Source organism: Cyrtonyx montezumae, unplaced genomic scaffold (genome assembly GCF_038088225.1).
Source record: "Cyrtonyx montezumae isolate F1298 unplaced genomic scaffold, pur_monq_1.0 scaffold_53, whole genome shotgun sequence".
Lineage (NCBI taxonomy): Eukaryota > Metazoa > Chordata > Aves > Galliformes > Odontophoridae > Cyrtonyx > Cyrtonyx montezumae.
In genome coordinates, this window is record NW_027072060.1 from 795,282 (window position 1) to 819,894 (window position 24,613).

The following is a 24,613-nucleotide window of genomic DNA, read 5'->3' on the forward strand; positions in this document are numbered from 1 at the left end:
GAATGTAGAGAGGAAAAGGACCTGGGGGTGTTGGTTGATGCTCGGCTTAATATGGGCCGGCAGCGTGCCCAGGTGGCCAAGAAGGCCAACAGCATCCTGGCCTGTATTAGAAATAGTGTAGCCAGCAGGAGCAGGGAGGTGATCATCCCCCTGTACTCAGCTCTGGTGCGGCCGCTCCTAGAGTACTGTGTTCAGTTTCAGGCCCCTCACTACAAGAAGGACATTGAGGCCCTGGAGCGTGTTCAGAGAAGGGCAACAAAACTGGTGAGGGGTCTGGAGCACAAGTCTTATGAGGAGCGGCTGAGGGAGCTGGGATTGTTTAGTCTGGAGAAGAGGAGGCTCAGAGGAGACCTTATTGTACTCTACCACTTCCTTAAGGGGGGTTGTGGTGAGGAGGGGGTGGGCCTCTTCTCCCTGATAAATAATGACAGGACGAGAGGGAATGGCCACAAGTTGCGCTGGGGAAGATTTAGATTAGACCTGAGGAAACATTTTTTTTCTGAAAGAGTGGTCAGGCACTGGAATGGCCTGCCTAGGGAGGTGGTTGAGGCACCGTCCCTAGCGCTGTTCAAGAAGCGTTTAGATGAGGTGCTAAGGGATTTGATTTAGTAGTTGGGTAGGGATAGTGATAGGAGGATGGTTAGACTAGATGATCTTGTAGGTCCTTTCCAACCTTATGAACCTATGAACCTATGAACCTCGTGTATTGGGAGTTAAAAAGATAATGTTCTAGCTATGTGATCATCGAAAGTTATGGATATGCCTGTCTCAGAAGAGAAGAATTTCATTCGCCAGAGGACTATGCGATGCTTTGCATTTTTACATGCAATTATAATTTATCTCAGAAGGGGGCAATTCAAGGATCCCAAGGGGTACTGATGGGCTTAGGGAATAGCTACTGTGGAAGTAGACAACATTAAGCAGCTGTCTGCTTTGCCTGGCCTGTCAGAAGATCCATCTTTTGAGGGGTTGCTACAAGTGGAGGAGCAACAGGTACCAATTGCAACAGAAATGGTGCACAGATGGCAGTATCACACCAACAGGGATTCCTTGCTCCCCATTCATAACCTGATTCGTCAGCTAGAGAGCCAGGGAGTGATCAGCAAAACTCACTCATCCTGTAACATCCCCATATGGCCGGTGTGTAAAGCCAGTGGAGAATGGAGGCTGACAGTAGATTACTGTGGCCTGAATGAAGTCACCCCCCCACTGAGTGCTGCTGTGCCAGATATGTTGGAGCTGCAATATGAATTGGAGTCAAAAGCAGCCAAGTGGTATGCCACCATTGACATTGCCAATGCCTTTTCCCAATTCACTTGGCCACAGAATGCAGGCCACAGTTTGCTTTCACCTGGAGGGGCGCTCAGTACACCTGGAACCGTTTCCCCCAGGGGTGGAAGAAGAGCCCAACCATTTCTCATGGGTTGATCCAAACTGAATTGGAACATGCTGGTACTCCCGAGCATCTCCAGTACATTGATGACTTTGTTGTATGGGGCAATACAGCAGGGGAAGTCTTTGAGAAATAAGAGCAGATAATCCAAATTCACCTGTGAGCTGGCTTTGCTATTAAGCGAAGCAAAGTGAAAGGGCCTGCACAGGAAATTTATTTCCTAGGTATAAAGTGGCATGACAGACATTGTCACATCCTAACAGATGTGTTTAACAAAATCACTGCCATGTCTCCACCCACTAGTAAGACAGAAACCCAAGCTTTTCTGGGTGTAGTGCGCTTTTGGAGAATGCATGTTCCAAACTACAGCCTCATTGTGAGACCCCTATATCAGGTGACGTGGAAGAATGATTTTGTATGGGGCCCTGAGCAGCAGCAGGTTTTTGAGCAAATTAAGCAGGAGATAGCTCATGCCGTGGCCCTGGGGCCAGTACAGACGGGTCAGGATGTAAAGAACATCCTCTACACTGCTGCTGGAAAGGAAGGTCCCACTTGGAGTTTGTGACAAAGAGCTTCAGGAGAGACCCGAGGTCGACCCCTTGGATTCTGGAATTGGGCATAGAGGGGGTCTGAGGAGCGCTACACTCCAACTGAGAAGGAAATCTTAGCTGCGTATGTGGGGGTTTGAGCTGCTTCCAAAGTAATCGGTACTGCAACGCAGCTCCTTCTGGCACCTCGACTGCCAGTGCTGAACTGGATGTTCAAAGGGAGAGCTCCCTCTACCCATTATGCTACTGATGCCACTTGGAGTAAGTGGATTGCGCTGATTACACAGCGAGCTCGGATGGGGAACCTCAACCGTCCAGGAATCCTGGAGGTGATCATGGACTGGCCTGAAGGTAAAAAGTTTGGAACAACGCCAGCAGAGGAGGTGTCACGTGCTAAAGAAGCCCCACCATATAATGAACTACGAGAAGATGAAAAGATATATGCCCTGTACACTGATGGATCCTGTCATACTGTGAGTAAGCACCACAGATGGAAATATGCAAGATGGAGCCCCACGCAACGAGTTGCATAGGCGACTGAAGGAGGAGGAGAATCAAGTCAATTTGCAGAGGTAAAGGCTGTCCAGCTGGCCTTAGATATTGCTGAATGAGAGAGGTGGCCAAAGCTTAATCTTTATACTGACTAATGGATGGTGGCAAATGCTTTATGGGGGTGGTTACAGCAATGGGAACAAAATGGTTGGCAACGGAGGGGTAAGCCTATTTGGGCTGCTGAACTGTGGAAAAACATTGCTGCCCGAATAAAGAATATGGTTGTAAAGGTGCGCCATGTAGATGCTCATGTTCCTAAGAGCCAGGCAACTGAGGAACAACAAAATAACCATCAGGTAGATCGAGCTGCCGAAGTTAAGGTGGCTCAAGTTGACTTGGACTAGCAACACAAGAGTGAATTATTTTTAGCTCGATGGGCCCATGAGACCTCTGGCCATCAAGGAAGAGATGCAACATATAAGTGGGCTAGAGACTGATGTGTAGACTTAACTATGGATGCTATTGCACAGGTTATCCATGACTGTGATACATGTGCCACAATTAAACAAGCCAATAGGATGAAACCTCTTTGGGAGGAAGGGTGATGGCAAAGTATAAATATGGGGATGCGTGGCAGGTTGATTATATCACCTTGCCACGATCTCGTGATGGTAACTGTTGTGTGCTCACCTTGGTGTAAGGAACCACTGGGTGGCTTGAAACATATGCAGTACCCCATGCTGCCACCTCAAACACCATCTTAGGGCTCAAGAAACAAGTCCTGTGGCGACGTGGCACTCCAGAAAGAATTGAGTCCGATAATGGGACTCATTTCAAAAATTCTCTTGTAAATACTTGGGCCAAAGATCATGGCATTGAATGGATTTATCATATCCCCTATCACGCACCAGCTTCTGGTAAAATTGAAAGGTAGAATGTGTTGTTAAAACAATGTTGAAAGCAATGGTTAGCGGAACATTTAAGCACTGGGAGAAGCATTTGGCAGAAGCCACCTGGTTGGTCAACACCAGAGGATCCATCAATTGCGATGGTCCTGCCCAATCCAGCTCTCTACATACTGTAGAGGGAGATAAGGTCCCTGAAGTACATGTGAAGAACATGTTGTGGAAAGCAGTTTGGGTCCTTCCAGCTTCTGGAAAGGGCAAACCTCTCCGTGGAACTGTTTTTGCTCAGGGACCTGGGTCCACTTGGTGGATGATGCAGAAAAATGGGGACGTTCAGTGTATACCACAACGGAATTTGATGTTGGGAGGGCGCCCTCTGTAGTCCCATGTATACATGTATATATGTTTATATGTATATATATGTATTTATATATATTTTTTTGTGTGTGTTTGTATTTACTGCTTGTTAATCTTTGTTTCTGTATATATATATATATATATATATAAAGCATCGAATCATAGAATCATAGGGGTTGGAAGGGACCTCCAGAGATCATCGAGTCCAAAACCCCTGCCAAAGCAGGTTCCCTACACCAGGTCGCACAGGTAAGTGTCCAGGCGGGTCTTGAATATCTCCAGAGAAGGAGACTCCACAACCCCCCTGAGCAGCCTGTTCCAGTGCTCCGTCACCCTCACCGTAAAGAAGTTCTTGCGCACATTCACATGGAACATCCTGTGCTGCACTTTCTGGCCGTTTCCCCTTGTTCTGTCTCCACACACTGCTGAAAAGAGTCTGGCCTTGCCACTTTGTTTCCCACACTGCAGATATTTGTAAACCTGGATCAGGTCCCCTCTCAGTCTTCTTTTCTCGAGGCTAAACAGACCCAGCTCACTTAGTATTTCTTCATAGGGGAGATCCTCCAGGCCCTTCACCATCTTTGTGGCCTTCTGCTGGACTCTTTCCAAGAGATCCCTGTCTTTTTTATACTGGGGAGCCCAGAACTGGACACAGTACTCCAGGTGAGGCCTCAATATCAATAATACAACAAAATTCATAAAACAATAACACAAGGGCCGAATAGAGGGGAGGATCACCTCCCTTGACCTGCTGGCCATGCTTTTTTTAATACACCCCAGAATGCCATTGAATCATTTAAACATGATGTAATGATGTTGAATAAGGGGTGGAATGTCCCGGTTTTATGATTTTTGTTATATTATTGATATTCCACATCATAACATCATGTAGTGAATTGGGAGTTAAAGAGTTAATGCTCTAGTAGCGTGGATCATTGATAGTTAGGGATATGCCTGTCTCAGAGGAGAAGAAGTACATTCCCCAGAGGGCTTTGCGTTTTTTTGCATTTTTACGTGTTTCTTGTCAGATGGAAAGATAAAAACTCTCTGCGTTCACGGGACTGTCTTTCTTCCCTTTGGGATCGAGCTCAGCAGTGGGTTTTTGTTGCAGCCGTCCACCTTCAGCGTTAGCGTAAGGCCTTCGGTTTATTGGACACTCTCTCTCTTGCTCATTTTATTTGATTCATTAGCCTCAATTCCAATTATATTGTATTATATTTTGTTATGTTGCTTTCTGATATCTTATTTAGTAAATTATCTTTCCTCCTCAGATCGTTGTTGCTGTTTTGTTTCTATGCCCGTCTCCCTTCTCCCTTTTTCCATTTCCCCCTCCCTCTTCTCCGGGGAGTGGGCCCGTGTGTCCCCTGCCTCAATCGTCATTGTACTGGGTCAAATCATGCCGCAAACCTTTGACAACCTATAATAGCATTATTCACCTAGGGGGGAATAGCAGGGAAAGAAATGTTTTTACATAACAGTAGGATGTTATGACACTAAAGAGGTCCAAAGAGGCGCCAAGGAGGCTCTGATACAAGATAAATTCCTGCTTGCAGAATAGAAGACATGCATTTTTGAGCAACATCAGGAGATGTACAGGTACAAACTGGTTCTGTTGTTTGAATGACAGACAGAGGGGAAGGTGAACAATGGGAGTTTATCCCAGCATACCATAATTAGTAAAAACTAATCAAGAATAGGAGGAGAAGTGGGTGGGGGTAACCAAGCAGTAAACAGGAGCGGAACATCTGCTAAGGGAACTAGAAGCGTTGGATGGGCTATAAACCTTGGAGTATTCAACCAATGAGGAAAAAGGAATGGCATTCGCACCAGGAAGTAGGAAATATAAGCTGTTGCATCTCTCAAGTCTTGCGCACCTCTTCTCAAGGTTGCCTGCTATTGAGAAAGCATGAAATAGATTCTGGTTCAGAGCAAATTCCAGCTGAGCCTAGACTTGAACATTTCTCACACTGCCACCAGGCATGTAGGACAGCAAGCATCCCAACCATCCTGTCAATCCACCAAACTCATCCCTACCACCACATCTGCTCATGGAACCACAGAGGTTGGAAAAGATCACTAAAGTCATCACATCCAGCCATTGACCCATCCCCACCGTGCCCAACTATAGAATCATTCCAGTTGTAAATGCCCTTCAAGATGATTGTGCCCAGTCATGGAATTGTTCAGATTGGAAAAGACCTCTACAATCACCAAGTCCAACCACTGACCCACCAACACTATGCCCACCATAGTCCTCGAGATCAACTGCTTTGGAGTCAGCACAGCCGGAGCTGCAGTGGCAGATTTTGAGGTACAGGGGGGTTTTTCGGGAGGTTCTTGTCTCAGGTGAACCGAGTGAGAGCAGCTAGTCCCTTCGCAAGAGGCTGATGTGGCGTAGGCGTTGCCAGGGCAACACACTCTCAGCTCTGAAAAGGCCTCAGGGAGGGCAGTGACACGTCGCTGGCCACCAGGCATGGGGAGAAGTGATCTACGCGTGAGTACCACCCCCCCTTACTGTACTCCCTTAGGTGTGGGAGCTCGTGTGGCAGGGTTCAGGATTACTGTCCCTCCTCTCTTGCAAATTGATCCTATTTATTGCCGGTCTCTGTGTCAGTTTTTTTTCTCCTGTAAATATATATTTATTTTTATTTTTTATTATTATCATTTATATATATATATATATATATATATATATATATATATATATATATAATTCAAAACTATTTTTATTTATTTATTTTCAATTTTATTTATTTATTTATTTCTATTCTTTTATTTATTGTGCCATGGTCTCTACTAGACAGAGGGCTTGCCTTAAAAAGGCTGTGGCGACCCAGACAGAAGGTCTGCCTAGAAGCGTGGCTACACAGGTCTCTGCTTGCAGGGAGTGCCAGAGCCTGCTGCTGCTGGATGAGGGTGCTAAGCAGTTCTCCTGTGCAAGGTGTGAGCAGGTGGAAGATCTGCTTAGCATGGTGGTTGAACTGAAAGAGGAGGTTGAGAGACTGAGGGCCATCAGGGACTGTGAGCAGGAGATAGACTGGTGGAGTAACTCCCTAGAGTGCCAGAGAGAAAGGCGCTGGGGAGATCCCCCGCAATTGGTGGTGGACTCCCTGACCTGTCCCCAATGGGGAGAGGGGGGGTATCTGAGGGATGGGGAGGGCTGGCAGAGAGTTCCTGCTCAGTACCGTGGGTAATCTCCTCCTCTGCCTCCCCAGTGTCCCCAGGTCCCCCTAAGCAATAGGTTTGCAGAGTTGGACGTTAAAGAGGAGATAAGGGGGGAGGTGCAGAAAGATTCCCCCAGGAGGTCACCAATGGCAAGGCCCCGCACATTGAGACTGCCGCTGCCAAGAAAGAAAGAAAGGTGATCATAGTGGGCGGCTCCGAGGGCCCCATTTGCAGACCGGACCCAAGCCGTAGGGAAGTGTGCTGTCTCCCTGGGGCCTGGGTCAGGGACATAGCTAGAAGACTCCCAGATTTGATACGCCCCACTGACTACTATCTGTTACTCATAGTTCAGGCAGGCAGCGATGAAATAACTCAGAGAAGACTGCAAACTATAAAAAGAGATTTCAGGGGTTTAGGGCGATTAGTTCAAGGGGTGGGAGCACAAGTGGTGTTTGCTTCCATACCTTCTGGGGCAGTGAAGGACACAGAATGGGCTAGGAAAACACAGGTGATGAATAAGTGGCTGAGAGGCTGGTGTAGAGATAGACACTTCTGTTTTTTTGACCATGGGGCAGTTTACTCGGCCCCTGGCCTGTTATCTGTTGATAGAATGCACCTGTCTCAAAGCGGGAAACGAATCCTAGCACAGGAGCTAGCTGGACTAATTGAGAGAGCTTTAAACTAGCTGTGATGGGGGAAGGGGATAAAACAGGGCTCACCAGTAAAGAGCCTAAGGGGGCTGTGCTGGAGCAAGGGGTGAGGCAGATGTCTCAGCTGAAGTGCATCTACACCAATGCACGCAGCATGGGCAACAAACAAGAAGAGATTGAAGCCATTGTGAGGCAGGCTAACTATGACCTTGTGGATATTACAGAAACATGGTGGAACTCCTCCCACGACTGGAGTACTGGGATTGATGGCTACAAGCACTTCAGAAGGGATAGACAGGGAAAAAAGGGTGGTGGCATAGCTCTATATCAAAGAGTGTTTTGACGTTGAAGAGCTTGAGGTTGGAAATGATAAAGTAGAGTCCCTATGGATAAGGATCAGGGGGATGGTCTTTAGGGGTGACGTTGTGGTGGGGATCTGTTATTGACCGCCTAGTCAGGATGAAGAGATAGATGAGGTGTTCTACAAGCAACTAGTAGATGTTGCACGATGGCCAGCACTTGTTCTCATGGGGGACTTCAACTTCCCTGACATATGCTGGAAATATAATACTGCAGAGAGGAAGCAGTCCATGAGATTTCTAGAATGTGTGGATGATTACTTCTTGACACAGCTGGTGCAAGAGCCTACCAGGGGAGATGCCTTGCTAGACCTACTTTTCACTAACAGGGAAGCACTAGTAGGAGATGTGAAGATTAGAGATTGTCTTGGCCAGAGTGACCATGAAATGGTGGAGTTTGCTATTCTTGGTGATGTCAAGAGGGTGACTAGCAAAACTGCTACCTTGGACTTCCGGAGAGCAGACTTTGACCTGTTCAGGACACATGTTGCAAGGGTCCCTTGGGATTTGCTCCTGAGGGGTAAAGGGGTCCAGGAAGCCTGGATGCTCCTCAAGATGGAAATCTTAAAGGCACAGGAGCAGGCTGTCCCGGAGTCCCGTAAGTCGAGCCGGAGGAGAAAAAGACCAGTGTGGATGAACTGGGAACTTTTGTTGAGACTCCGAGAGAAAAAGAGAGTCTATGTCCTCTGGAAGATGGGACAGGCTACTTGGGGTGACTACAGAGAACTGGCCAAGATTTGCAGGCAGAAAATTAGAAATGCTAAAGCCCAGCTTGAACTTAGACTGGCTACTGCAGTAAAGGAGAACAGAAAATCCTTTTACAAATATATTAACAGCAAGAGAAGAACTAAGGAAAATTTCTCTCCTTTACTTGATGCGGCAGGGAATGTAACCACAGAGGATAAGGAAAAGGCTGAGGTTCTCAATGCCTTCTTCACATCTGTCTTTAATAGACAGAACAGTTGTCCACAGGGTACTTTTCGCTCTAACCTGCAAGTCTGGGGCGGAACACATAATATACCCCCTATGATCCAAGCAGAGACGGTCAGAGACCTGCTCCTGCATCTGAACTGCCACAAGTCCATGGGACCAGATGGGATCCACCCAAGGGTGCTGAGGGAGCTGGCAGAGGTGATTGCCGAGCCACTTTCTACCATCTATCAGCATTCCTGGTTATCTGGAGAGGTCCCACAAGATTGGAGGCCTGCCGATGTGACTCCCATCTACAAGAAAGGCTGTAAGGAAGACCCAGGAAACTACAGGCCTGTCAGCCTGACCTCGGTACCAGGGAAAGTTATGGAGCAGATGATCTTGAGGGAGATCACACGACACGTGCATGGCAACCAGGGGATCAGACCCAACCAGCACGGGTTCACAAAGGGCAGGTCGTGCTTGTCCAACCTCATCTCCTTCTATGACTGGGTGACCAGACTGGTAGATGAGGAAAAGGCTGTTGATGTAGTCTACCTGGACTTCAGCAAGGCCTTTGACACGGTCTCCCACAGTATTCTCCTGGGGAAACTGGCAGCCTGTGGTGTGGACAGGTTCACTCTTCTCTGGGTGCAGAACTGGCTGGAGGGTCGTGCCCAGAGGGTAGTGGTTAATGGAGTTAAGTCTAGCTGGCATCCTGTTACGAGTGGTGTCCCCCAAGGGTCGATATTGGGGCCCATCTTGTTTAATATCTTTATTGATGACCTAGACGAGGGAATTGAGTGTACCCTCAGTAAGTTTGCAGATGATACCAAGTTGGGAGGATGTGCTGATCTGCTTGAGGGTAGGGAGGCCCTTCAGAGGGATCTGGATAGGCTGAATAGCTGGGCTGAGGTCAATGGGATGAGGTTCAATAAGACCAAGTGCCAGGTCCTGCACTTTTGTTATAAATAGATTCAACGGACTAGGAATCAAAAATTCAACTATTGAATTTTATTAATCAAATTGAGCAAGGAGCAAAGAGGCAATGCAGCGCTGGGCGACAGGGGACTCTGCGTTCCACCAACTGTCGCAACAATTGAACCAATACCCGATCCTTTTATACAGTCCGTCTTCCGTATATGTGTCCTTGATCCAGTTGTTGTTAGAGGGTCTTCTTCTGCCTCCCGGTGGTCGTATGGGTTGAAGTAAGTATTCTTCCTCCATATCTTCCTCTTGACCTTGTCTGGTGGTTTTTCCTTCTCTGGTATGTTATTCATATGAACAAATCTCATTGGTTAATTGCATAATCACTAGTCCTTGAGCACTTGAGCGTGTTTAGGCTAGCTCCCGGTTTTTGTGCAAGTTTTGTGTTTTCGCAAGCTAGGCTTCTTTATAGTAGTGTCTATCCTTTGTGGCAAGTGTTTTCGCAAGCTAAGCTTCTTTATACGTTACATGCTAAATCAGAAACTACAATTACTTATTTACAGGTTCCTTCCCTCTTACCACGAACAAAAACATTACTTTCTCACAGTTCCCTCCTTTTTCTTTTATTACTATTTTTTGTTCGTGGTATCTCAGTACCCCTCTTTCATTAAGCTCCAGATAATCCTCTGTCCCTGTTTCGTGGAGGGACTCATATTTGGCCCTCATGAGCATCAAATGGACAGCCTCCAATCTCCCTTTCACTATAGAGATTAGTTTACTGAAAATACAGGGCCCAAAGGTTAACACTAAGATCAGTAGTATCACAGGGGTTGCATCTAAACGAGGGACTTCCTGAGGTTATCACTGTATGAAGGACCTGATGATCTTTCCATCTTATTAATGACCATTTGAAAGGTTCATGGCTTTTCTCATGATGCTCTGCTGTTACAATAGGGGGTCCTATAAGTCCTTTAATCATACATAATGTGAGAGCTAGGAGAAGTCCACTGCTGGATTTATTTAACCTTTCGCCATTTTTTTATTTTATTTTATTTTATTTTATTTTTTTTATTCCCAATACTGTTCCCCGTCCGGCCTTGGGTTTCCAAAGATCCTGGAGCCACCTTAGTATTTATGTTCCATGGGAGTTCCCTGTTCCCACCTTTTATCCCTCTGCCTCGCCCGCCAACCAGGTTGCTGCTGGCTGCGGGGTAGCCCATCTTCACGGCAGCAAGGATTTCAGGGGCGGGTGTCACTCCTCTCTCCCACCTTCTGGCGGTGAGGTATTACACCGGGGCTCCTTCGTTCACTCTCGGTACTTATGTTGGATGGACCCGGAGGCTCGTCGGGGTGATGATGGTAAAATTCAGAATTTATTTCTTTGAAATATATCTATCACTAAATCGGGGATCCCACTTTTAGCTTTCGAGCTGCCGCCTTCCGGTTCAGGACCGGAGCAGTCAGCTCGCGCTGCCGCTCCCAACAGGGCTGACACATACGCCTAGGAGCCCTCCCTTTTCCAGCAGTGAACTTACCACAACTCTTTACAAATTTCACAACAGGAGCAAGCAATAAGTGACAATTGCAATTTAGTCATTTACAGATCGCCCCTATATCATTATGTCTTGCGTTATTTTAGTTTTCCCTATAGGGTTAACATGCAAACCCTTCTAGATATTTACTCAGTCAATCCCTACAGCCATGCATCAGTTATATTCAGGGCAAATTTGGTAGACTGACCTCACTTAAAGTTCCATCAAACATTTGTCCTTCAAGTTTTAGGAAATGACTTTCATTCTTCTCTATACATAAACACAAATTCCTTTCCCACACATAACGACTTTCCATAAGTAATACACAATTAATGACAAAATTAATGCTATCACAACCCCTATTAAACACTGTACAGTGAAGGGTAGGTGTTCAACCCATGCCCCAATCATTTTGCTTCTTCAGGTAGATTGAGATTTCTTCATCAAAGAGATTATATTGGTCTTCTTCGATTGTTCACAGAGGTCCCTGTGATGAAACAAATTCCCCAGATTAAGTTTTATTTATTTCGATTTTCTGGACAACTTTATCTTCAGATCCCCTGCTGGGCTAGTGACTTCCCATTCATTGTTTTATACTGAACCTTTAACACGACTGGCGTGTGTCCATCCTTTTTCTGCAGTTCGAACTGCCGTATTAGTGGTTAAGAGTACTAAATAGGGTCCCTCCCAACGGGGTTGTAAAGTGGCTTCTTTCCATGATTTTATAAGAACCCAATCTCCTGGTTTAATCTGATGTAGTTTAATATCAAGAGGAGGTCTTTGGGTTATTTGACCTCTTTCCCACAACTCTTGTCTATATTTCATTAATTCACTGATATAGGTATTAATGGTCTTATCCAAGATATTTGGATGATCATTAGGAACTCCTGCATCGTAAGGCATTCCATATAACATTTCGAAAGGAGATATTCCAATATCGGCCCTAGGTTGTGCCCTAATATTTAACAATGCTAAAGGGATACATTTTATCCATGAGAGTTTAGTTTCTAGTGTCAGTTTTGCCAATTGTTTTTTCAACTCTCCATTCATCCGTTCCACACGCCCCGAGCTTTGGGGATGCCAAGGAGTGTGTTCTTCCCACTTTATTCCCAGGGCTTCCGTCAAGTTCTTTATAATTTTAGATGTAAAGTGGGGACCTTGATCAGAGTCAATGACCTCAGTGACTCCGTATCTAGGGATTATTTGTTCTAAAAGGATCTTCGCAACAGTCTGTGCAGTCGCTCTAGAGGTAGGGAAAGCCTCAATGAAATGAGTGAGGTGGTCTATAATAACTAAAATATATTTGTAGTGTCCTACTTTGGGAAGTTCTGTAAAGTCAATTTGGACTGAGAAAATGGTCTTACCGCTAGGGGTCTTCCACCCATAGGTACCTGTCTTTGTACAGCTCTATTGATCTTTAGGCATGTAGGGCATCCTTGGGTAATTTTCTTTGCTAAGTCGTGGAGACCTATAGCCATATACTTGGTGGCGAAGTGGTCTACCAGACCCTGGCTTCCCCAGTGAGTTTGTTTATGTAAGTTAGTTAGGATATTAAAAGCTATCGATTTTGGTAGAACTTCTCTCCCATCTGATAGATACCATTTCCCTTCCTCGCTCTTAGTTACTTCCATTTGAGTAAGTTTCTGTTCTTCCTTAAAAGTGAACACGAAAGGTGCTATCTTCGATTCTGTATATTGTGGTTTATCTTTTGTTAGTACTAATACACGCAATGCAGCTTGTTTAGCCTCTTGGTCTGCCATGTTGTTTCCCCGCGTTTTATAGTCAATTCCTTTTTGATGCCCCCTTACATGTACTACAGCTATTTTAAGCGGTCCCCTTATTGCCTACAAAACTTCCCTTATTAGTTCCTGATGTACTAAGTCCTTTCCCTGGGAGTTAATTAATCCTCTTTCTTCCCAGATTTTTCTAAAAGTGTGTACTACTCCATAGCTATATTTAGAATCGGTATATATTGTTCCTGATTTTCCCTCCAATCTTCTTAAGGCTTGCAGAACCGCATATAGCTCACAGGCCTGTGCCGACCAGGAGGGGCTCAATGGTCCAGATTCCAGTACCTTTAAGGTTCTCCCGTTTATTAGTGCATATCCTGATTTCCTTTTTCCATCTATCACCCTGGAGGACCCGTCTACAAAGATCCTTTCTCCCTCATCTAATTCTTCCTCCTCTAAGTCCGGTCTAATCTTCGTCTGATTCTCAATAGTTTGAAGGCAATTATGTAATAATTGTGATTCCTCGGGTCTGCCATATAAAAATTGTGCAGGATTTTGTAAATTAGTAGTTTCTAGGGTTAAATTTGGTGCTTCTAGCAAAATACCCTCATATTTCAGTAAATGAGAATCTGAGATCCACTTTTCAGCTTTCTGTTGTAAAACATTCCGGATATTATGGGGGGACAACACCCTTATGTCGCTGTTAAAGGTAATTTTTCTGGCCTCTTCTACCAATAAAGCACATCCTACTATTGCCTGCAGGCAAGTGGGCCATCCCCTACTCACTGGATCTAATAATTTTGAAAAGTACCCTATGGGCTTTTTCTTTCCAGCCCATTCCTGAGTCAGGACTCCATATACTGTATCATCATCTATATTGACAAACAAATAGAAAGGTCTCTTAAGATGAGGGAGACTTAAAACCGGGGCATTGACTAGATCTTCTCGCAATGCCTGCCACTTTCCCTCGTCATCTTCACCCCAAGTTATCCTTCCCTCGAGGGTTAACTTTTGATATAAAAATTTTACTTTCTTACTATAGTTCTCAATCCATTGCCTACAATATCCCACTAATCCTAAAATCTGCCTTATTTGTCTTTTACTCTGGGGGGGTGGCAGGGACGATATTCCTCTTATTCTTTCTGGATCTATCTTCTTTTCCCCCTTAGCAATATAGTGACCTAAATATCTGACTTCTTCTATAAGCTCTTCTCTTCTATAAACTGTAATTTTGTCTTTGAGACTTTGAGGCCTTTTGACCCTAGAAAATTAAGGAGTTTAACACTTTCTCCCCTAACCTGTTCCTCCTCTTTTCCCGCAACCAACAGATCATCAACATACTGGATAAGAGTAATTTCTGGAGCTGGTTGATATTCTTGCAAAATTTGTTCTAGGGCCTGCCCGAACAGATTTGGGGACTCGGTAAAGCCCTGTGGTAGTACTGTCCACCTCAGCTGCTGTTTTCTCCCTGTGTCCGGGTCTTCCCATTCAAATGCGAAATAATCCCGGCAAGACTCATCTAGAGGGCAAGTCCAAAATGCATCTTTCAAATCAATTACACTATACCATAGGTTTTCAGGGCTTAATTTACTCAATAAGGTATAAGGATTAGCAACTACAGAAAAGCGAGATATTGTCCTCTTATTTATTTCCCGTAAATCATGTACCAAACGATAGGTACCATTAGGTTTCTTTACTGGCAATATGGGAGTGTTGAATGGGGACATGCAAGGTTCCAATAACCCCTGCTTTATAAGTCTCTCTATTTCTGGTTTTAGGCCTCTCCTTCCCTTCAATGAAATGGGGTACTGTTTTACTTTTATAGGAATTTCAGGGTCTCTAAGTTTAACTGAAAAAGGAGGTATTTCCAAACGCCCCACACTTTCGATTGTATACCATACTTCAGGGTTAATCCTCTCTTCATCCTCCACCCTTAAAGGGCAAAGTTTAATCTGTTGGGGAATGGCTTCAGGAGCACGGAGGTCCTGGCAATATGTATGAGCATAGCTTGCATGGTAGCACAGACTACATATTCATGGAAAAGTACTAGATGTTGATAGGAGGTCACGATGCCCCTGGGCCAAGTGATAAACAGCTCAAGGCAGACAAGAACTGCTGCAGCTGAGCAACCCAAGCTGCCAAGACATCTATGGGAAACTTTTGTGATTATGTTATTCACCCTGCTTTCAGTGAAGAAGGCTTCACAGGGTTGCTGATAATTGTAACTATAGGTATTTTTAGAATAAGCTGTCCTTGGTAGTCTAGTCTGTTTAGCTTTCCTTTGGGCTCTGTGTTATGCGCTGGCCACGCTGATACGGCACTCAGGGGAAAGTACACTGTGTGAACCTAGAGAAAAGCAGAAGCAGGAGATGGTCTGTGGCGAGTGGGAGAGGAAAAGTGCACTTTGAACGGGGGACGCCCTGCTAGCACTGCCTTTCACACCCTCTGCCGACGCATTCCTGTTTGGATTTCTTAGGATTAGGATGATATCAAGAGTTACCTCCCTCAGGATGGTTTCTCACTGCTGTTAATTGTTGGGAACTGCTTAAAGTTGTTTTTTCTCTGAGGCTCTCAGCCAATGATTGTGTGCCATTCTCTGTACGCCCCTGTCTTAAACACTATAAGAATAAGGCTGTCCGGGTAATAAATGAAAGCTTGATCACTCATATTGAGTTTTTGTCATGCTTCCCCGCTAGAGAGCAATCAATCCGGACCCGGAATTCCGCGACATTAATCCTTATTTCCCTGTTCTTTACTTCCAAGCTTATCCCCAGTTCTATAATTAGATCTCGTCCCAACAAATTGAATTCAGCTTCTGGTACAATTAGAAAATCTCCCAATCCTATCTTAGATTCTGTTTCTATTTTTACATTTTTAACAACCCCTACCTTAAAGGGTTCTCCCTTAGCTCCTACTACTAGGGCTGTTTCTCTGGACAATTTACATCCAGAGGGTAGTTGTTGTATGGTGGATTTCTCAGCCCCCGAGTCCACTAAAAATTCTATTTCTTCTTGTTGGGGACCTATCTTTAATTTTATCAAGGGCTCACGGTGTTTCTGGGTCCCCAAAAGGTAAAGCCCCTGACCTCCCTAGTCTTCTACACAATAATAAATCATCTTGGCTTTACTCTTATTTCCTGTCCCAGGATAATACCTCCACATTTCTAACCTGAATGATAGAGGAGAATCCTTCGGGACTGGAGGACGTTTCATGGCTACAGGAACCTTGCTTTTTCCCTGTCCCATCTTCCGGAGTGCCTTCACTCAGCCGTGTGTGCGTTCCACTCGCTTCCCCTCGTTCGTGGCTCACGCCTTCGCAGGCAATGAGAACCGCACTACTAGAGGGTCCACACTCGCTTGGGTTAGTCCGAGCTACCGGCCCCCTCTCACACACACACCACTTGTCACACTCCGGGAAACCCGACCCCGACCGAACGGAAAACCCCTGCCAAAACGGCAGTTACTTACGCGTCCCGCGTCTTCGTCCGGACTTCTGTGCACAAAATTTATGGGGTCGACCGGTCCTGTCTTGCCTTTTTGCTCATAAATTTCGGATCGTCGGTAGGAGTGAGGCAGGGAATCAAGAGTGGGGCCGCCAATTCCGGTGGGGCGCCTCCCCAACCCTCAGAACCCGGCCATTATTCCTATCCGAGTCACGGCACCAATTGTTATAAATAGATTAAACGGACTAGGAATCAAAAATTCAACTATTGAATTTTATTAATCAAATTGAGCAAGGAGCAAAGAGGCAATGCAGCGCTGGGCGACAGGGGACTCTGCGTTCCACCAACTGTCGCAACAATTGAACCAATACCCGATCCTTTTATACAGTCCGTCTTCCGTATATGTGTCCTTGATCCAGTTGTTGTTAGAGGGTCTTCTTCTGCCTCCCGGTGGTCGTATGGGTTGAAGTAAGTATTCTTCCTCCATATCTTCCTCTTGACCTTGTCTGGTGGTTTTTCCTTCTCTGGTATGTTATTCATATGAACAAATCTCATTGGTTAATTGCATAATCACTAGTCCTTGAGCACTTGAGCGTGTTTAGGCTAGCTCCCGGTTTTTGTGCAAGTTTTGTGTTTTCGCAAGCTAGGCTTCTTTATAGTAGTGTCTATCCTTTGTGGCAAGTGTTTTCGCAAGCTAAGCTTCTTTATACGTTACATGCTAAATCAGAAACTACAGTTACTTATTTACAGGTTCCTTCCCTCTTACCACGAACAAAAACATTACTTTCTCACACTTTGGCCATAATAACCCCATGCAGCTCTATAGGCTTGGGGTAGAGTGGCTTGAAGAATGTAGAGAGGAAAAGGACCTGGGAGTGTTGGTTGATGCTCGGCTTAACATGAGCCGGCAGTGTGCCCAGGCGGCCAAGAAGGCCAACAGCATCCTGGCCTGTATTAGAAATAGTATAGCCATCAGGAGCAGGGAGGTGATCATCCCCCTGTACTCAGCTCTGGTGCAGCCGCACTTCGAGTACTGTGTTCAGTTTTGGGCTCCTCACTACAAGAAGGACATTGAGGCCCTGGAGCATGTTCAGAGAAAGGCAACAAAACTGGTGAGGGGTCTGGAGCACGTCTTATGAGGAGCAGCTGAGGGAGCTGGGATTGTTTAGTCTGGAAAGAGGAGGGTCAGAGGAGACCTTATTGCACTCTACCACTTCCTGAAGAGGGGATGTGGTGAGGAGGGGGTCGGCCTCTTCTCCCTGATAAATAATGACAGGACGAGAGGGAATGGCCACAAGTTGCTCCGGGGAAGATTTAGATTAGACCTGAGGAAACATTTTTTCTCTGACAGAGTGGTCAGGCACTGGAATGGCCTGCTTAGGGAGGTGGTTGAGGCACCATCCCTAGCGCTGTTCAAGAAGCGTTTAGATGAGGTGCTAAGGGATTTGATTTAGTAGTTCAGTGGGTAGGGATGGTGATAGGAGGATGGTTGGACTAGATGATCTTTTAGGTCCTTTCCAACCTAATGTATCTATGAATCTATGAATGAAAACCAATGTGGGATGTGGCATCCCATGCTTTTTTTCTGTTGTTCCCTCTGACCCAGCACTTTGGGACAATCTGGTGGAGAAGAATGGGTGCACCACTGTGGGAATACAAAAAAGTATATTTAGAGCTGCAGCTGTGGAACAGGATAAACAGCATGAGAAAGGAAGGCTGAGAACCAAGGACACTTCCAGAAGGAAAGGAAAACAAGTTCAAGTAAGCTGTGTGATGGCAGATCCCAATTGGAGGAAGAGTGCATGGCTTGGAAAGACTCATGACCCTGATTGGATAAGTGCCTGTATGCACGGATTAGGACTGCTTTAGGAAGTTATATTTTTGATATGTAAAGATGGGTGGGAAAGTTACAAGAGAAAACTTGTTAATGTATATAAGGGATGTTAAAACCTGTAATAAACGGTTTGGATCATCCACATCTGAGTCCATGCCTCAGATGCTGCACTCCATCGCATGTTCCTTCTCTCCCTCCTTGGAAGTTTCCAAAAGCAGTCGGGCACCCTGCTCTGGATGGCCATGCTGGGACAGTGGTGGGACCAGATGGACCCAGAGGACCCTTCCTCCCATTCTGTGGGTCTGTGAAAGTGTTTGCAACAGCAGAAAGGCAGAAATCCCTTCTGCAAGGCACTAGGGGGTCTGAATTGGAAATATGGGGACCAATGAGAGTTTTCTGCCATAAATAAATAAATAAATAATACGATGAGTTCTCCGCCAGCACTACGCATGCTTCATGCCTGCACTTTAGGAGAACACAGCCTGCGCCTGTGAGCCTGGGTCTGATTTCTCACAATGTTGTAAAACACAGCAACCTAGGGTAGAAGTTCCTTTTGCCATAAGACAATACAAGGTGTGGATTTCACAGCCTGCACTTTGTGTCTCTTCTGCCCAAGAGTATTATTTCACAGCATTTGCCCTCAAACCATTTCTTAATGCAATACATACAATTAGCAGCAGACAAGTTGGTGTAACCTATCCCTGACACACCCTTATCCAATCCCTTCTCCACCAACTCTCGTTTACTGAGGCAGCACTCTTCCAGAAGATTTTGGGTTCTTTTGAGCTCAACATTTAGAAATGCCAAAAATTCAGATTTCAGAATTGAAATCTGAGCTCAGAGGGTGCTCTTCTCCCTCCACGTACCAATAGCACTGGCTCCAGGCAACCATACATTGTAGCTTCTCCTTATGAGTGGGGTTGCTGGATGAAGATAAATTCCTTCAGGTTGTCACGCTCCAATATAAAGGAGGGAGACGAGGTTCTTTATATGTATATGTATACCCGATGGCGAGATTAAGACACAATGGGTCAAATGTTAGCCCAACCAGTTTATTACAAATACTAGTTGCTTAGGGATATGGGGAAGGGAAGGTGGGCGATAGAAAAGAGATGAAAAGCAAGGAGACTTGGCAGAAAGCAAGAGATATATAATCACCACCGTGGATCCAGCGAGGTTCGTAGTAGGTCCGTTGATCTCAGGAACTTGTCTGGTCACCGCGGGGGATGGGAGATGGCAGCAAGCAGGCTTCAGGGTCTGTCCTAAGTCTCTTCGGGAGTTCTCCTCAAAGATCTTTTCTTTGGGAGTTCTCCAAAATCCTTAGTTCAGTGAAGGCCTTTTATCCCCCATTTCTCAGGAGTTTATTTGTGTGTGACATGTCTGGCCCAACAGATAAGCCAGCAGCGGATGTTGCCTTCATTGCCATGCAGGAGCATTGTCTTTGTGGTGGTCAGCTTCTCCAAGCCGTACTCCCACGGAAAAGACTATTTGCACCTATTTCTGCTTATCTTTACAACCATAAGCAGAGACAATGGCACCATAACACCCATCCAGATAACCGGCAGTTATCAGTCAGAGTCTTGTCACCAGAAAAGGCCTTACGAAGCAAACTTTGAGACAAAGAAAAACAGTTTCTGTCCAGGTTTTCTCGAATTGTGGCTGGGGCTGTGGGATTTGGGAGGGACAAGCCCCAGCCACAGGTCCTGTTTGCCAGAGAGCATGGAAAGGACCAGCTCTGGTGGTAGGGATAGGAGACACTCTCAAGGCCCATTTTCTCAAACTGGGAACACATCATGGGAAAGCTCAGTGGGAAGCTATTGAGAAGGGCTGTGCTAATGAAGTCCAAACACTTAGTTTCAATGTTATTGATACATCAACACACACATATTGAAATGAAGCACTTTGTTTGGTGAAAAATGTGGGCAATTTGGGACAGAATGGAATTCTGAAGTATTTCTCTTGAGAGGGACTTGGCATATTTTCCTCGTTAACTCTGTGACAGCGCTGTAATGGGTGTGAAACCATCGAGTTGCACTCTCAGGGTTGGGCATTCTTCCATAGAAACACAGTCACTTCAGTAGGAAGAGACCTCCCAGATCTCCAAGCCCAAGCCATCCTTCACCATGGCCACTGACCATGCCCCCAAGCGGGATACTTCCACAGTTCTCAAACACCTCCAGGGTTGGTGATGCCGCCATCTCCCTGGGCAGCCTGTGCCAGTGTCTGACCACTTTGTAAGAAGTTGTTCCTAACATCCAACCTGAATCTTCCCTGGCACAATTTGAGGCTATTACTTCTTGTAAAGTTGATGAAGCACAGACCCTTATTTTCTCCCCCACTCTACCAAAAGCATGACCCAACACAGAACCAATGGGTGGCTGCAGCAAGGCTTTTTGGTGACACACCCATCTGGGGACTGCTCCTCCCACTGCCCATTTGCTCTGAGCCCAACAAGCTGCACATAGTCATGCATGCATGCAGTGTCTCGGGCACGGACTCAGATGTGAATGATCCAAATTGTTTATTACAGGTTTTAACATCCCTTATATACTTTCACATGTTCTCTCTTGTAACTTTCCCACCCGCCTTTACATATCAACAATATAACTTCCTAAAGCAGTCCTTAACCGTGCATACAGGCGATTATCCAATCAGGGCTGTGAGTCTTCCCAAACCATGCACTCTTCCTCCAATTAGGGTCAGCCATCGTGCAGCTTACTTGAACTTGTTTTCCTCTTCCTCTGGAAGTGTCCTTGGTTCTCAGCCTTCCTTTCTCATGCTGTTTATCCTGTTCCACAGCTGCAGCTCTAAATATACTTTTTGTATTCCCACACATGCATGCTGCAAGAGACATGGCCACTCTCACCCAGCAGGAGCTGGTCACCTATCATCCTCCAGCTGTGGCCCAACCAATGACAAAAAGCCTTCAACTCAAGTGACACACAGCTTCCCAGCAAACACACACATGTCAATTATCATCACTCTAATTGACTCCAAGGCTGAGACAGGTTTTCCGGGGCAGACTTCTTAGAAAAAAAGAAAAAAAAATCACAGTTCTATTTCTTTATTATATATGTGTTGATTAATTCCGTAATGGAGGAAATGGGGGCCATACATCCTGGTCTCCCATCTCCTACCATGATCCCTTGAGATAAGCATTTGACAATCATTGATTTAAAGGACTGTTTTTTTGACATTCCTTCGCATCCTGATGATTCTCTTAAATTTGCCTTTTCCATCCCTAGCACAAACATGCAAGCACCCTTGCAAAGATATCACTGGGTTGTACTTACCCAAGGAATTAAAAATAGTCCCACTATTTGTCAGTGGTTTGTTGCGAGGGTCCTCAGCCCCATTCATCAAAAAACGCCTGCTGCCTTATTATACCATTATATGGATGACATTCTTATAGCAGCAGAAAAACAAGGAGGTAATGGAGGAAGCCTTAGCCCTTGTCATTGATGCTATACTGGTTGGCTGAAGAATTTAGCAAAAACAGGAATTTCTATTTTAGCCATATTGTTGTTTTTGATGATTTGTTTGCCTTGTATTTTACAATGTGCTCAAGGACTGATAGACAAGTCTATGAAGAGAATCTTACTGGTGGAACAGAAAGGGGGAGATGTGGAGATACAGTTAGAGAGCAGAACTGGAAGCACTGCTCAGCTTGTAACAACTGACATAGATGTATTAGACATTGTAGGCCTCAAACCTTAACAAGAGAAAGTGGGATCCTGATGAAAGAATACAAGAGATAAGAGATTGTTTGATACGATGTGTATTGTATGTACCTGGTTTGTCTAGAACAAGGCATTGATTAAACGTTACTTAGTCACAATACTACTTAGTTACAAATTAAACAATATAGCCTAATTGCACAAATACTATTGTATAGCTATAGCTGAAAAGATATATAAGCTCAGCTGTGTGTATAAATGACATATTAATATTAGAGAATATTATAGAGACTAGAGATAGATGAAATGGAATGTAACGGAATGCAGTAGAATAAAATAAAAAAAGTTTCATGTTTGCATCAAGCTGGAGACCTCGTCTCTTTATTACCACTGCTGTCAGTTGTCCTCAAAAATACTGAAATTGTCACTGGGACAGGCTAACAGCTCACACCAAGATGAGCAAAATTAGTGTAAAGCCATAAAATACCCAGTGGGGAAATAAAAATTGTATTTCAGATTTTGAGAGATTTCTGAGTGAGGGATGTTACAAAAGTAAGCAGGAAAATAAATCTCAAGTTCTTCTGAAAGCTTTCCTTCAAAACCATTAATCATGCCAAGAATAGATACTAATTAATCTCTTTTTTGGGATGAGGGGAACAAGGACATTGCTTACTTTGCCTTTTCCCCTTCATTTTCATTCCACCTGCATACAGACAAGAGTTCTCCAAATGGGGTTGAAATCTCATGGGGAATCCAAGTGAGTTGATTGTAGGCACCAACACCTCGACTCTGTCAATTGTTTGGCAATGGAAGGAGAATGCTGGGGGCTCCAGTTTTGGGGCATCACCGTGGTACCAGCCCAACATTTCTGCCCCTAAAATGCACTGCTCTCCCACGATGATGGACACCAGCAGCAGAACATAATTTTGGGGAAAAAAATACAATTTTGGTCAACCCCTACATTCTCACACATCAGTGGAGTGAGGGATGTACCAAGTGACCAACTGATCAATGGCGGGATGAACACAGACATAAAAACAGATGGATTTCACATAAAAGTTCTTTGATGGGAGAAATCCCAGCGCTAGAGGGCTAACTTCCCCTGGGCTTTTCTCTTTTTATATATTTTTTTCTTTCTTTTTTTCTTCTTTTCTTCCAATTGGAGAGGAGGCTCCAAGGGATGTTGTGGTGAGGGGTGCAGGGAGGCTGCCAGCTCAGATCCCAGCATCGGTCCTTCCATACACACAACCCTCTCTCTGCTTCCTCAGCATTTAGGACCACTGAAGCTTGTCTTCCCAGTTCCTCTCTCATGCTCCAGGTGCAGATTCGGAGACACACCAACAGGCAACCAAATAAAGCTCTCATCATGCTGAACCACCCAACCAGGATTCTCACCTCCTCAACACATTTAAGTTGAATTTCTCTGCCTTTCCAACTCACCATACAACCACAGAACCATGGAATGGTTGGGTTGGAAGGGACCTTGAACATCATAAAACAGTTGGGTTGGAAGGAACTTCCAAGCCCACCCAACCTCAACCTGTAAACTGGATAGGAAATGCAGCCAGTGAGAAAGCAGCATGAAATCTGTATTTTTGGCTTTTCATTGTTTTCCTTTTCTCCCCACCCCATATCTTTTCTTTTGCTGTACACTTCTCTCTGCTGATTTCCCATGATCACCAAGTCTTCCTTTCTCCCTTGCCCTGTACATGAATAGGCCTGACTGTAACAGTCCTGCTCTTAAATGTATAATTACAATGAAGACAGTAACTACAATATGTGGGAATGTAAAGCAAGCAAAGGCAGTGACAGAGCCTTTATTTGAGGTAGAGGTGCTACAGAAAGAGATATTAGAGATAAGGGGAATGAACTCACCCCTCCTGGTGACCGTTTGGTTAAGGAAAGAAGCCACCTCTTGTTCGAACACTGGCGCGCAACTGAGCAGGTTGGCCACAGTCTCCTGCTGTTTCGATGGCTCAAAATACAAAGTATATAGCGACACATGTACAATACCTGCCACAATGTAGAATGTTAAGACACTGAACACCATTATTTCTAGTCCCTTTTTGTGGTTCTCTTGGGCCAGTACTTGATGTTTGTCATGGTTTTATGATTTTTGGTACTGGTATTCCACATCATAACATCATGTAGTGCATTTGAAGTTAAAGAGTTAATGCTCCAGCTCCGTGGATCATCGATAGTTCAAGGTATACCTGTCTCAGAAGAGAAGAAGAACTCCATTCCCCAGAGGACTTTGCGATGCTTTGCGTTCTTACGTGTTTACGCTCAGAGGGAAAGATAAAAACTGTCTGCAGTCACGGGACGCTCTCTTTCCTTTGGGATCAACTCAGCAGTGGGTGCTCACTGTCGTCCGCCTTCAGTATTAGCGTAAGGCCTTTGGTTTATCGGACACTCATGCTCATTTTATTTGATTTATTAGCTTTAATTCCAGTTATATTGTATTACATTGTGTTATTTTGCTTTCCGATATCTATTTAGTAAATTAGCTTTCCTCCTCAGATCGTTGCCGCTGTTTTGTTTCTAGGCCCATCTCCCTTTTCCCTTTCCCCCTTCCCCTTTCCTGGGGTGTGGGTCCGTGGGTCCCCCGCACCAGTCGTCACGGAACCGGGCCGAACCTGCCTGTAAACCATTGACAATGTTCCTTCTGGAGGCATATTTTCTTAAAGGACCAG